Raw genomic sequence first — 5,961 nt, forward strand, 5'->3', positions numbered from 1 at the left:
GTTTTTGGCTGCTTTTGCTGCCTTGTAGTTGCCCTAGGACCTTAAGATTTTGCATGAACCGAACTCTGGCAGCCACATTACACGAGAAAAAGCGAGAAGTGGTAATTCGTAGTAAAAACCGCAGAAAGCATAACGTTTTCAACATTTGTTTTCGAAATGACGTAACTGAAAATCTTCACATTGGACGCATTACTCTCAGAAACGTTTACATTTATCGTCTGGCAACTAATGCAGCGTGATGACGTTTGCGGTCGTACCACTCTGTACGAAGTAGAAGCTTCTAAGTTGTTGCAGTCACCAAGAAAGAGGCACAGAAGTTCAAGTTTTAGTTTTTGAAAATTCAGTTTTTGGTTGCTTTTGCTGCCTTGTAGTTGACCTAGGACCTTAAGATTTTGCATAAACCGAACTCTGGCAGCCACATTACACAAGAAAAAGCGAGAAATGGTAATTCGTAGTAAAAACCGCAGAAAACATAACGTTTTCAACATTTGTTTTCGAAATGACGTAACTGAAAATCTTCACATTGGACGCATTACTTTCAGAAACGTTTACATTTATCGTTTGGCAACTAATGCAGCGTGATGACGTTTGCGGTCGCACCACTCTGTACGAAGTAGAAGCTTCTAAGTTGTTGCAGTCACCAAGAAAGAGGCACAGAAATTCAAGTTTTAGTTTTTGAAAATTCAGTTTTTGGCTTCTTTTGCTGCCTTGTAGTTGACCTAGGACCTTAAGATTTTGCATGAACCGAACTCTGGCAGCCACATTACACGAGAAAAAGCGAGAAGTGGTAATTCGTAGTAAAAACCGCAGAAAACATAACGTTGTCTACATTGTTTTCGTATCGACGTAACTGAAAATCTTCACATTGGACGCATTACTCTCAGAAACGTTTACATTTATCGTCTGGCAACTAATGCAGCGTGATGACGTTTGCGGTCGCACCACTCTGTACAAAGTAGAAGCTTCTAAGTTGTTGCAGTCACCAAGAAAGAGGCACAGAAGTTCAAGTTTTAGTTTTTGAAAATTCAGTTTTTGGTTGCTTTTGCTGCCTTGTAGTTGACCTAGGACCTTAAAATTTTGCATGAACCGAACTCTGGCAGCCACATTACACGAGAAAAAGCGAGAAATGGTAATTCGTAGTAAAAACCGCAGAAAACATAACGTTTTCAACATTTGTTTTCGAAATGACGTAACTGAAAATCTTCACGTTGGACGCATTACTCTCAGAAACGTTTTCAATTATCGTCTGACAACTAATGCAGCGTGATGTCGTTTGCGGTCGCACCACCCTGTACGAAGTAGAAGCTTCTAAGTTGTTGCAGTCACCAAGAAAGAGGCACAGAAGTTCAAGTTTTAGTTTTTGAAAATTCAGTTTTTGGCTGCTTTTGCTGCCTTGTAGTTGACCTAGGACCTTAAGATTTTGCATGAACCGAACTCTGGCCGCCACATTACACGAGAAAAAGCGAGAAGTGGTAATTCGTAGTAAAAACCGCAGAAAACATAACGTTTTCTACATTGTTTTCGTATCGACGTAACTGAAAATCTTCACATTGGACGCGTTAGTCTCAGAAACGTTTACATTTATCGTCTGGCAACTAATGCCGCTTGATGACGTTTGCGGTCGCACCACTCTGTACGAAGTAGAAGCTTCTAAGTTGTTGCAGTCACCAAGAAAGAGGCACAGAAATACAAGTTTTAGTTTTTGAAAATTCAGCTTTTGGCTGCTTTTGCTGCCTTGTAGTTGACCTAGGACCTTAAGATTTTGAATGAACCGAACTCTGTCAGCCACATTACACGAGCAAAAGCGAGAAGTGGTAATTCGTAGTAAAAACCGCAGAAAACATAACGTTTTCAACATTTGTTTTCGAAATGACGTAACTGAAAATCTTCACATTGGACGCATTACTCTCAGAAACGTTTATATTTATCGTCTGGCAACTAATGCAGCGTGATGACGTTTGAGGTCGCACCACTCTGTACGAAGTAGAAGCTTCTAAGTTGTTGCAGTCACCAAGAAAGAGGCACAGAAATTCAAGATTTAGTTTTTGAAAATTCAGTTTTTGGCTGCTTTTGCTGCCTTGTAGTTGACCTAGGACCTTAAGATTTTGCATGAACCGAACTCTGGCAGCCACATTACACGAGAAAAAGCGAGAAGTGGTAATTAGTAGTAAAAACCGCAGAAAACATAACGTTTTCAACATTTGTTTTCGAAATGACGTAACTGAAAATCTTCACATTGGACGCATTACTCTCAGAAACGTTTACATTTATCGTCTGGCAACTAATGCAGCGTGATGACGTTTGCGGTCGCACCACTCTGTACGAAGTATAAGCTTCTAAGTTGTTGCAGTCACCAAGAAAGAGGCACATAAATTCAAGCTTTAGTTTTTGAAAATTCAGTTTTTGGCTGCTTTTGCTGCCTTGTAGTTGACCTAGGACCTTAAGATTTTGCATGAACCGAACTCTGGCAGCCACATTACACGAGAAAAAGCGAGAAGTGGTAATTCGTAGTAAAAACCGCAGAAAACACAACGTTTTCAACATTTGTTTTCGAAATGACGTAACTGAAATCTTCACATTGGACGCATTACTCTCAGAAACGTTTACATTTATCGTCTGGCAACTAATGCAGCGTGATGACGTTTGCGGTCGCACCACTCTGTACGAAGTAGAAGCTTCTAAGTTGTTGCAGTCACCAAGAAAGAGGCACAGAAATTCATGTTTTAGTTTTTGAAAATTCAGTTTTTGGCTGCTTTTGCTGCCTTGTAGTTGACCTAGGACATTAAGATTTTGCATGAACCGAACTCTGGCAGCCACATTACACGAGAAAAAGCGAGAAGTGGTAATTCGTAGTAAAAACCGCAGAAAACATAACGTTTTCAACATTTGTTTTCGAAATGACGTAACTGAAAATCTTCACATTGGACGCATTACTCTCAGAAACGTTTACATTTATCGTCTGGCAACTAATGCAGCGTGATGACGTTTGAGGTCGCACCACTCTGTACTCAGTAGAAGCTTCTAAGTTGTTGCAGTCACCAAGAAAGAGGCACAGAAATTCAAGTTTTAGTTTTTGAAAATTCAGTTTTTGGCTGCTTTTGCTGCCTTGTAGTTGACCTAGGACCTTAAGATTTTGCATGAACCGAACTCTGGCAGCCACATTACACGAGCAAAAGCGAGAAGTGGTAATTCGTAGTAAAAACCGCAGAAAACATAACGTTTTCAACATTTGTTTTCGAAATGACGTAACTGAAAATCTTCACATTGGACGCATTTCTCTCAGAAACGTTTATATTTATCGTCTGGCAACTAATGCAGCGTGATGACGTTTGAGGTCGCACCACTCTGTACGAAGTAGAAGCTTCTAAGTTGTTGCAGTCACCAAGAAAGAGGCACAGAAATTCAAGTTTTTGTTTTTGAAAATTCAGTTTTTGGCTGCTTTTGCTGCCTTGTAGTTGACCTAGGACCTTAAGATTTTGCATGAACCGAACTCTGGCAGCCACATTACACGAGAAAAAGCGAGAAGTGGTAATTCGTAGTAAAAACCGCAGAAAACATAACGTTTTCTACATTGTTTTCGTATCGACGTAACTGAAAATCTTCACATTGGACGCATTACTCTCAGAAACGTTTACATTTATCGTCTGGCAACTAATGCCGCGTGATGACGTTTGCGGTAGCTCCGCTTTGTACGAAGTAGAAGCTTCTAAGTTGTTGCAGTCACCAAGAAAGAGGCACAGAAATTCAAGTTTTAGTTTTTGAAAATTCAGTTTTTGGCTGCTTTTGCTGCCTTGTAGTTGACCTAGGACCTTAAGATTTTGCATGAACCGAACTCTGGCAGCCACATTACACGAGAAAAAGCGAGAAGTGGTAATTCGTAGTAAAAACCGCAGAAAACATAACGTTTTCTACATTGTTTTCGTATCGACGTAACTGAAAATCTTCACATTGGACGCATTACTCTCAGAAACGTTTACATTTATCGTCTGGCAACTAATGCAGCGTGATGACGTTTGCGGTCGCACCACTCTGTACGAAGTAGAAGCTTCTAAGTTGTTGCAGTCACCAAGAAAGAGGCACGGAAGTTCAAGTTTTAGTTTTTGAAAATTCAGTTTTTGGTTGCTTTTGCTGCCTTGTAGTTGACCTAGGACCTTAAGATTTTGCATGAACCGAACTCTGGCAGCCACATTACACGAGAAAAAGCGAGAAATGGTAATTCGTAGTAAAAACCGCAGAAAACATAACGTTTTCAACATTTGTTTACGAAATGACGTAACTGAAAATCTTCACGTTGGACGCATTACTCTCAGAAACGTTTACATTTATCGTCTGGCAACTAATGCAGCGTGATGACGTTTGCGGTCGCACCACCCTGTACGAAGTAGAAGCTTCTAAGTTGTTGCAGTCACCAAGAAAGAGGCACAGAAATTCAAGTTTTAGTTTTTGAAAATTCAGTTTTTGGCTGCTTTTGCTGCCTTGTAGTTGACCTAGGACCTTAAGATTTTGCATGAACCGAACTCTGGCAGCCACATTACACGAGAAAAAGCGAGAAGTGGTAATTCGTAGTAAAAACCGCAGAAAACATAACGTTTTCTACATTGTTTTCGTATCGACGTAACTGAAAATCTTCACATTGGACGCATTACTCACAGAAACGTTTACATTTATTGTCTGGCAACTAATGCCGCGTGATGACGTTTGCGGTCGCACCACTCTGTACGAAGTAGAAGCTTCTAAGTTGTTGCAGTCACCAAGAAAGAGGCACAGAAATTCAAGATTTAGTTTTTGAAAATTCAGTTTTTGGCTGCTTTTGCTGCCTTGTAGTTGACCTAGGACCTTAAGATTTTGCATGAACCGAACTCTGGCAGCCACATTACACGAGAAAAAGCGAGAAGTGGTAATTAGTAGTAAAAACCGCAGAAAACATAACGTTTTCAACATTTGTTTTCGAAATGACGTAACTGAAAATCTTCACATTGGACGCATTACTCTCAGAAACGTTTACATTTATCGTCTGGCAACTAATGCAGCGTGATGACGTTTGAGGTCGCACCACTCTGTACGCAGTAGAAGCTTCTAAGTTGTTGCAGTCACCAAGAAAGAGGCACAGAAATTCAAGTTTTAGTTTTTGAAAATTCAGCTTTTGGCTGCTTTTGCTGCCTTGTAGTTGACCTAGGACCTTAAGATTTTGAATGAACCGAACTCTGGCAGCCACATTACACGAGCAAAAGCGAGAAGTGGTAATTCGTAGTAAAAACCGCAGAAAACGTAACGTTTTCAACATTTGTTTTCGAAATGACGTAACTGAAAATCTTCACATTGGACGCATTACTCTCAGAAACGTTTATATTTATCGTCTGGCAACTAATGCAGCGTGATGACGTTTGAGGTCGCACCACTCTGTACGAAGTAGAAGCTTCTAAGTTGTTGCAGTCACCAAGAAAGAGGCACAGAAATTCAAGTTTTTGTTTTTGAAAATTCAGTTTTTGGCTGCTTTTGCTGCCTTGTAGTTGACCTAGGACCTTAAGATTTTGCATGAACCGAACTCTGGCAGCCACATTACACGAGAAAAAGCGAGAAGTGGTAATTAGTAGTAAAAACCGCAGAAAACATAACGTTTTCAACATTTGTTTTCGAAATGACGTAACTGAAAATCTTCACATTGGACGCATTACTCTTAGAAACGTTTACATTTATCGTCTGGCAACTAATGCAGCGTGATGACGTTTGCGGTCGCACCACTCTGTACGAAGTATAAGCTTCTAAGTTGTTGCAGTCACCAAGAAAGAGGCACAGAAATTCAAGTTTTAGTTTTTGAAAATTCAGTTTTTGGCTGCTTTTGCTGCCTTGTAGTTGACCTAGGACCTTAAGATTTTGCATGAACCGAACTCTGGCAGCCACATTACACGAGAAAAAGCGAGAAGTGGTAATTCGTAGTAAAAACCGCAGAAAACATAACGT

Source organism: Schistocerca serialis, unplaced genomic scaffold (genome assembly GCF_023864345.2).
Source record: "Schistocerca serialis cubense isolate TAMUIC-IGC-003099 unplaced genomic scaffold, iqSchSeri2.2 HiC_scaffold_1351, whole genome shotgun sequence".
Classification (NCBI taxonomy): Eukaryota; Metazoa; Arthropoda; class Insecta; order Orthoptera; family Acrididae; genus Schistocerca; species Schistocerca serialis.